This window comes from Gallus gallus, chromosome 1, assembly GCF_016699485.2.
Source record: "Gallus gallus isolate bGalGal1 chromosome 1, bGalGal1.mat.broiler.GRCg7b, whole genome shotgun sequence".
Taxonomy (NCBI): domain Eukaryota; kingdom Metazoa; phylum Chordata; class Aves; order Galliformes; family Phasianidae; genus Gallus; species Gallus gallus.
Window position 1 is genome coordinate 145,438,900 of NC_052532.1, and position 8,835 is coordinate 145,447,734.

Here is an 8,835-nt window from a genome sequence, read left to right on the forward strand (position 1 = left end):
CCTCTAACGTCGTCTAGATCCTGCATGTAATTCAAGCAATGGCTGCAAATAATACAACTTTTGACCAGTGATGTAATGAGGACTCTCTAATTATCCTTTAAATCCACAAGCTCTATTTTATTTCTCCACATTAAACCCAAAGGGGAAAATACGTCACTGAACAAAGCTGCATTTTGAATCTCCCCATCTTAAATTAATACAATAATAATTCAGCTTAGTCTAACTGCCTAAAATTAGTCTATTGTTTTTAAACACTGCTAGAAGGTAGGTGCAAAATGTCCCATTGCTAGTTAGCAGGTGATGCTAGCTGCCATTTCCCTGCAAGCTGCCACTTAACAGCATGAGCCTGTAGGGTAGATGCTCAGGGGCATGCAGCAAAATCAGCAAGCAATCTCCACTGTAAGCAGAAAAAACAGGTGCCAGGAGACTTCAGGAAAAAAAAAAAAGAGAGAGAGAAGCAATTGAATAATTTTTGCTTTTTAAGATCAATAAGAGCAGGATTGAATCCCTCACCCTTTCACAGCAATTAACGACCCGCACATGTAAAAGTAGAGGACTCCATGTAATTAACAAAGCATTACATTGGCAAGGAGGATAGGCCTGGAGTATGTAAGTACAGGGTTTTATTTCTTTCTGTGAAGTACGGATGACAGGTAGGAGAAAGCTATGCCAGGAGAACCGCTGGCAAGCAACTAGTCTTTTGGTTAGCAGGCAGCTCTGTTTTGTGAGGTCTATCAGTTTGTGTTCACATAGGCAAGCTTTTCTTTAAACATCAGAATTACATGCATTCAAGCAGTCGTGAGTTTTACATCAAATTTCAATTTTCACCTCAAAAAGGTTGATTTGTTACAGCTTGCTGTATGGTTACTATGAAGCTTTTATGTGGACAATGTTTTAAAACACTGCACGTGGTTCTTCGCCTGGTTATTCTGCCATATAACACTATGTAAATATACACGGTTGTGGATCTTTATTTTTCCTGATGTCGTACTACATTAACAGAAACCAGGAAAATGAATATCTGTTCACAGAGAAAGAAACAAGAATGGCTTTCATTTGGGATAAACGGGCAAACAAGGAGTGACGAAGGGCAAGAAAGAAGGTCCTTTAGCAGAAGCACGAGGTGGGGATAAAATGGCACCCGAAAACCCTGATCTCCAATGACAGTACAGCTCCAGCAGCAAATTCCAAGATTTAACCCAGCCACCTGAAGAATGAAGTAAATTACAAAAAGAGTGCCTCAAAATCAAAATGCACGCACTGTTTCATTGACTAGAGGTCCAAAGAGAGAATGGACAGTTTATTTGTAGGAAAAACTCTGTAAATAGTTAGCCTCCCTCCAGCTAATGCTGTGCACTTTACCTTCTGTATTTTTCTCCAACTTACTACTCTTCCTCTCACTTAAAAAAAAAAAAGTAAAATAAAATATTGACATAGCCATTAATTTGGCTATTCCCCCTAGCACCAAATCTAATAATAATTATTAGAACTAATAGATATTAGTAGAGGCAAAATAATATTAGAAGGTATCTTGCCTGCTACCTTTGGCTTAAAGGTAGTACTAGGCAAAGGAGACTGCAGAAGAACAGTGCAGGGTGAAGTCCATATAGATCCTCTGCATGTATACAGTCCACCAACCAAAAATCTTAAGGCCAGTCTCACCAGTCTCCCCGCCCTCTTGGTGATCACCATGGCACCTCAACCTGTGAGCCTGACTTTGGCAGGCCCACAATTAGGGGTTGCCTATGTGGACAATGCCCAACCTGAATTTCCAAAGCAAAAACTTGTTGCCGCTGTCCTCTTGCTGTCATCTGGCACTACTCAGGAGAGCTTGGCTTCAATATCCTTCACTAGCTGCACGGGATTTTCCCTCAGCCTCCTTTCATCTGATTGGGAACAGCCAGCTCCCTCAGCACAGTCCCGTGCCTGTAATGGTAGCTTCGCACTGGGTCCAGACCTGGCAACAGCACTTCACTGGAGCCAGACATACTGCCCGTGACAAAAGCTGTGAATGTGTGCTCAGTTCCCAGTGGATGAACTAGAGAGACTTCTGCCTTTATCCCTTTCCTCTGCTTTTGGCAGCATATGCAAGGGAATATCAGTCAAGTGTTTTGCATTTGCTTCTTTTGATTCTTCTTTCAAATACTGACAGAAGAGAGAGGTTAAAATCCCTGGATTCTCCACAGAAACGTCCACAGAAATTTGGGCCCTATTATTTCTGTCCCCTCAGACATTTCATGTATTGAGTGCAGTTGCATTTTAGAGAGATATCTACTACCAAGCCACACGATGTCTCATCAAAACCCTTCCAGCTACTGAAGGACACCTGAACTACAAAGGAACGAAGTAACCAGAGCTAACCTTCTGGTAAAGATCTTGATATATCCCTTCAGAAACCAAAATCTGATGCAGACTCTCCAATTACGGCCATGGCCAAATACTTCTTCTTGAGACAACATAACTTGAAGCGCATTGGCAGCTCTTAAAAAAAAAAAAAAAACAACCCTTTAAGAATATCCCATTTATTTTACTCCTTTTTTTCCCCAGTCTTTTAAGTGGAAAACAAAAAATAATTACAATCCCCCTGACAAAATCCTGCTGATGTAAACATAGTAGAACTACAGCAGTTTTAGTGATTCCTCCAGTTGAGAAAACCCATTGTCTCAATCCTAAAACTCTCCAAAACAGCACCTCAAAGTGACATCATCCCCGTTTCCAGTTTGCTTCCAGCAGCAGCTGGGACCAACCCTAGCAGGTTTGGCATTGCTGGCATCACTGTAAGAAAAAGTGCATCAATCATCTGAAATTTCTAAAGAAGCATGAGGTAAGCTTTCTAGAAAGCGACAACAATGCTGCAATAATCCTCCTGTCAGCCCTAGGGTCATCATCACAACTCAGACAACCAAACCGCTCTGCTGCTTTACAAGGGAGGAGTGCTGAGCTGCACCCAGCCTTGGCCTCCAGTTATTATCACACTGTTGATCAAGATGCTGCTTTACAGCTCAGGAAGGGTATTGATTTTTCCTCCCCTTCCTCTAATTTACAGCAGTGAGGACAGGTAATTTCAAGTGAATGACTGACTGAAGCCACTGACAACACCTTGTTCTGCTGGACTGTGCCCTAATGTTGCCATTGCAGCCAATTACGCCTTGCTGCTCCCACAGGATGCATTTTCAGGCCTAACTAATCCCAGGACTCAACACTTAAAGCTCCAAAAAGAATATCAGGGTATACAAGTCCATCCCATGGCATCTAGCAATCCACATGGCACCCATCTACCGCAGTGTAAACTGAAATGGACTGTTCAAGAAACTAGGGAAAGAACCAGAGAAATCAGATACCATCTAAAAGCTGTAAGTAGCACAAGAAATATACTCCAACACAAGCAGGAAGCTAAGAGCATAAAGTATTATGAAACTAAGTGAATGAATTGAGTAACACAAGACCCATCTCCAACTGCCAACAGGCAATGCAGAATGCTAAGAGTGAAATACCTGATATGAATTGCATCACACAGTGCTGTCTAGAGGAGATCTAAGCCTATATCTTTTTTTTCCCCCCCTCACACTGTTAAGGCAAAGACTCAAGCACAAGCAGGAGGCAGGAAACACTCTATATACCTGTTCTGCAGACGTGAAATCCAAGACACTTCTAGTAAGGCATTATTATTATATTTCACTAATCAGAAAAGCTAAAGTTAACATTTATTCACTTAAAGGCTACAAGGCTGTAAGTAAGTGAACACTTACTTACAAGCCCTGACAACCACTGCTCCAGAAGCGTGTCCAAAAATCACCTTGATATATTGACAATTCATTATATACAGACAAAAAACAGAAGTTCCAGAGTTGAGGACAGCAAATAAAGGTTAGATAACTAACTCATCAAAGCCATCCATCAAGGCCATCAATGCTCAGAGCCTACAACATCCATATAAACGGAGAGCACCACAGGGATGCATTCTACTTCATGGAAACCTTGTGCCTACCTGGAAACCCCTCTCAGCTAACAAGAACACCCTTCACCCAAATCCACTAACTGCTCACTTACAACCCAAGTAGAGAACATTTAGACATCCCTGTACTTCTTAACAGTTTTTACTCCCAGACCTCCAAATTCAACCCATACTTTTTTACAGTCTTAAATCACTAACAAAACACTCGTAAATTTTCTTGAGCATTTCATCCTTGAAAAAGTAACAGTCCTACCATCACTGAAGAAACTTGCCATGGATCTACTGAACGACCATGCCCTACTGTCAAATCTCCCATTCCTGAGAAAGATCAGTAACAGAGCCAACTGTTGGCTCATTTGATTGAACCTAAAGCTATGGACCGGGGACACCAAGCTAAACAGAAGGCATGGGCTCTCCTCAACAACACATGATTTCCAGTCAAAAGAGATGCAGGTTCATGCAAACTCAGCCTCCCAGACCTCCTTTTGATACCATTAGGCATGAAATTTGTCTGTCAGCAGAGAGTGCATGAAGTAAGAAGGTGTTCCATCACCCCTTGTTACTTCCCAAGCAGAGATCCACAAAGCAGAATACTCTCTGCCCTATTTCCAATATCAGCAGAATTCTCTCTGCCCTATTTCCAATATCAGCATCAAACCAGCACGTGAAGGAGTCAGAAATGGGCTCCAATTCTCTCAATATGAAGACGACAGAGCTATTTATCCTTCAGCACAAACAGCTGCAGCATGATCAAAACAACCTGCTGCTGAAGAGCAGTGCAAGTTAAGTTGAATTGAACTTAAACCTAAACCTGGAATTCACCACTAAGCAACAAACAAACAAAAACAACACACTTTTAAAAGAGTCTGCAGCCACCTACAGACTGGCTTTGTTGCTTTAAGATATGTGATCTCAACCGGTCATAGGTCAGAAGTATTTCTGGACTTTACACTGACATTATACTTTCATACTGAAACATTACTCAATGACAGTGTTGCTGTCTCAGCCCCATCTAGGCAAAGAGTGGCCTGTGTAATACGCCACAGAAGGTCATGAAAATTCCCACTCTAGAATTTTACTGCTCCAGAACATGCCAGTAACACAGCTACATACCATCACCACACCAACCCTCCTGCCATCCAGACTGCATTCTTGTAGTGCTCAAAACCCTACTTGCTGTCTTAAAGCACTCTGTGGCCTAGGTGCTGGATAGCAACGGGCCTATCTTGCGCTCCACAGAAGGCCCTGACAATGGGCATCTTCATCAGTCACTGAAACATTGGTCTGCAAGACAAGGATAAGCTGTTGCATTATTGGATACTTCCAGCTCTTTGAAGAAGCCTGCTCTTTCTTCAGACTCGGGTCTCTCTGAGCCATACTCAACCGTGTTTTTATTCCGTATTTAGCTGAGTGTTTCAGTATTGCAGTCAGGAAGGTGTAGAACCCAGTTAGCGCAAATCATTCATCCCTAATGATAAAGACTACACTAAAAGAGCAGGGGAAATATCACCAGTAGAAAAAGGAGATTGTTTTTGATTTTAAAGGTTTATTTGTCAGAAATGAGTGACTAGAAAATGAAAAGTATTTTTGATTAACACTTTTCCTGACTTTCACTTCAGTGACATCTTAATGAACGCTCTCTAACTTAACTATACTTCCATCAAGTTGCAAATGAACGTGGGGGAATGTTGAAGAAAGGCAAAAGGGAAAAAAAAATAATCAAGAAAGAAAATTACATCAAGCATTTTAATTTCTTGGATGCCTATAAGAAAATGAATAATAATGCACGTGAGGAAAAGTGATCCAGCAAAGATTTGATTAGTACACGGCATCTGGAAAGCAGTAATGAGTAGACAGAGTTTGAAATATGATAGAGGGGCATGAGATCTGGAAGCCAATTAGGTTACTTTACAGTTCTGCAAAGATGAAGGTAGTGTGTTTGTATCTGCCTTGAGTACCACAGCACCATACGGCCAACAATAAACTGCCAGAAAAAAATATATATAGAAGGGCAGTAAATGTGATTGAAAGACTGGATGGAGCCCTCTGAAGTGAGATTTCTACCCTGATGGCCATCAATATTAAAATACCTTCCTCAATAACAGGTTTAATGCTGTTGGTGGTTCTCTGTTTCTGTTTTTATTGGCAGGTTAGACCAAATTCTGAAACCTTCTAGTAGTACCACAGCAATACCTACAGGGGCCTATTAAAAGGGGGAGGGAAGGTGGTATAAACAAGCAGGCTGTTCATTCACCTGGTATGGCATCAGTTTCAGTGAGAACATGCCAAACCTAAATAAATTAGGCTCTATAATTTTACTCCGTCAGCGTAAAGAGTAAAATAATCATTAAAAATTGCTGAAATTCCAAGAGCTGCCCAGAGGACCTAACACCATCAAGCAGCACGGGGAATACCGATTTTGTGTGCTTCTTCTTCCTGCCATAAACTGTTAACAGCAATTTTTCTGCTGTCTTGTAGTTGAGCTTTCAAGCTCAGAGAAAACAAGACCAGGAAGGTTCTCAAACTTGGAGGAGTCGTATGTCATTGGTGGCAGAACCCATGTACTGTTTCTGCACGGCACACACGCCACAGTTCGAGAATCCCTAGGTTAGTAGCAAATCTATTTGATGCTGCATCCTACAGCTCTGGAGACTCTGCAACCAGCAGAGAAACTGCAGAGCAGATGTAGTAGACAAGATGAAAATTTCGCCCACCAAGTGTTAACAGCAAGTAGACTTTATTTTTAATCTTCTTATGACAACTGTTATTCTGCAAAAGCCAAATTTAAGAAAATGATGCTCAAATGAAGATTTCAGCATCACAATCCTAAACAGCCCAACTCCAAGGATTTGAGATTTTGGTAGGTCTGCCGAGCTCTAAAAATATGCTATTTATTCAGAGAGGGCCATAAATGATTAAGGAGAGAAGTTCCCGAGGAAAAATGTGTTGAGGTGCCATGCATCATGGAGCCCACCCTCATATCTACACAGCGCAGAGGTATCGCTACACAGCCAACCTCTTCTGCTATAGAAAAACATCACTATACAGCGACTGTACTGTAGGCTACCTTGGAAAGACAGACAGACCTTTATGCTACTGCATACCCCTGCCGGAGACAAACACCACTCCAAATCTCACCTGCAAAAGACAAGCCGTAGCATATGGCAGCAACCATGGCAGTGCCACAGACTGACGTGCCCTATCCTGCGGGATGAGCAGCACCATCTCCTCCTCACAGAGAAAGGCCGCAGGACCCATCCTGGCTTCACGCACCCCTGGAGCCCACAGCTACACAAAAGGGCCTTGTCTGCAGGGGAAGAGCAGCATGCCTTCTGGCGGCGGTACCAGCTGCAGTGCATGTACACAAACAGCCAAGCACGCCGCACATTACTAACTGGCATCACCCACCCTGAAGCAACCGGTTTGGGGTTGGTTTTTTTTTTTTGAACGTAGCCCAAAACTATATTGAAGGAGCTTTCCATCAGTCCTTGATAGTAACTTCGGGGCACTTCCCAGGAGAGTTCAAACACATTTTAGCCCCAAAGCCTCCTACAGGTACACTTCTCATCTGTGTACACACGCACGCTGCGGTATGCACACACAAGGCAGGAGAAGGCAGGACAGATGGCTCAACCTGTGCCTATTTACCAAGGTACGAACACCATGTTAAGATGATAAGCGCGGGGCCAAGTCACGTGCTGAACATTAATTGCACTTCCGTCACTGCTTGCCCACGGCACTGGAAACCCACGGGTTGGGACACGGCACAGCGTGGCCATGAGGGAGCCGTGGGCTCACAGACGCTCCGCTGCTCCCGTCTGCAGTACCCAGGGAGCATCCTCGCTCCCAGCAGAAGGGAAACGTGTCCGGGAGAAACAGAAAGGAAAACATCTGGAAGCAGAAGCCTGCAGGCAATGTCGTCATGGCTTGGAAAATCTATCGGCGTGCATATATCTCCCACGTGCGCGCCTAGGTGCGCGTTCCCCGTAGGTACACACGCACACAGGGCTCCGCACGCAACTCGGCGCGGCACAACATCGACTTTCCACACGGAGTTCCTCGGGGCGCGCCGGCCCTCTGCGGCGGCCACGCTCACGGCCGCGGGTGGGGGCGACACGGGGCACGGAGCCGCCGCCGGGAGGAAACCGCGGCTCCCCGAGGCCGCCGCTCCACGGCAGCGCGCGGAGCCCTCGGCGGCCGCGGGACGGGAGGCGCCGCCGCGCCGCAGCCGCTCCCACGGGAAACACGAGGGGAAAATGGCGGGGGGGGCACCCACGCGGGAGCAGCGGGAGGAGAGGCCGGGGAGCGGCCGCCGCCCGTCCAGGTACCGCGGGTCGGGGGCGGCGGAGCCGAGCTCTCCGCGGGGACCGTGGCTCGGGGTTGCCTTACCTCGCGGAGAAGCCGGGCCGGGAAGCGGCCGTTCGCAACCGGGCGGCGGCGCCTCCACGCAGCTGCTTGTCACCTCTCCCGCCGCGGCGGCGGCTGCGGGCGGAGGGGCGGGACGGCACGGCCCGCTCCGCCCCGTCCCGCCCCGCTCCGCACCGCCCTCAGCCCGAGCGCTTCCTCCCGCGGGCAGTGCGGGGCGGGTGAGCCGTCTGCGCTGCCGGGTTGGAGCTGAGGCGGGCAGGGCCCTGTGTCCCTGTGTCCCAGCCCCAGCTCCAGCAGCACCACCCAGAGCAGGGTGCCCAGGCCCATGGCCAGGCGGCTTCTGGAGAGCTCCAGTGAGGAGACCCCACAGCCTCTGGGCAGCCTGTGCCAGTGCTCCGGCACCCGCACAGCACAGCACTGCTCCTGCTGTTCAGAGGGAGCCTCTCGGGCTACAGTTTGTGCCCATGGCCTCCTGTCCTGGCACTGGGCACTGCTTAAAAGCATCCCATGAG

At 46.3% G+C, this 8,835-nt stretch overlaps 1 protein-coding gene across 13 annotated transcripts in view; it reads right to left on the reverse strand.

Moving 5' to 3' along the window:
• MBNL2 (muscleblind like splicing regulator 2) overlaps positions 1-8,461 on the reverse strand; it is a 107,125-nt gene extending 98,664 nt beyond the window's left edge. For 10 of the 13 annotated variants that reach the window (XM_040699565.2, XM_046941306.1, XM_040699563.2 and 7 more), the window contains exon 1: positions 8,345-8,453. The gene's annotated coding sequence lies outside the window, so the exon portion shown is untranslated. Of the gene's footprint in view, positions 1-8,344 lie in introns of all 13 variants that reach the window. The other 3 variants (NM_001163372.4, NM_001163373.4, NM_001163371.4) reach the window with 1 other exon arrangement.
• Positions 8,462-8,835: the final 374 nt, after the last annotated feature.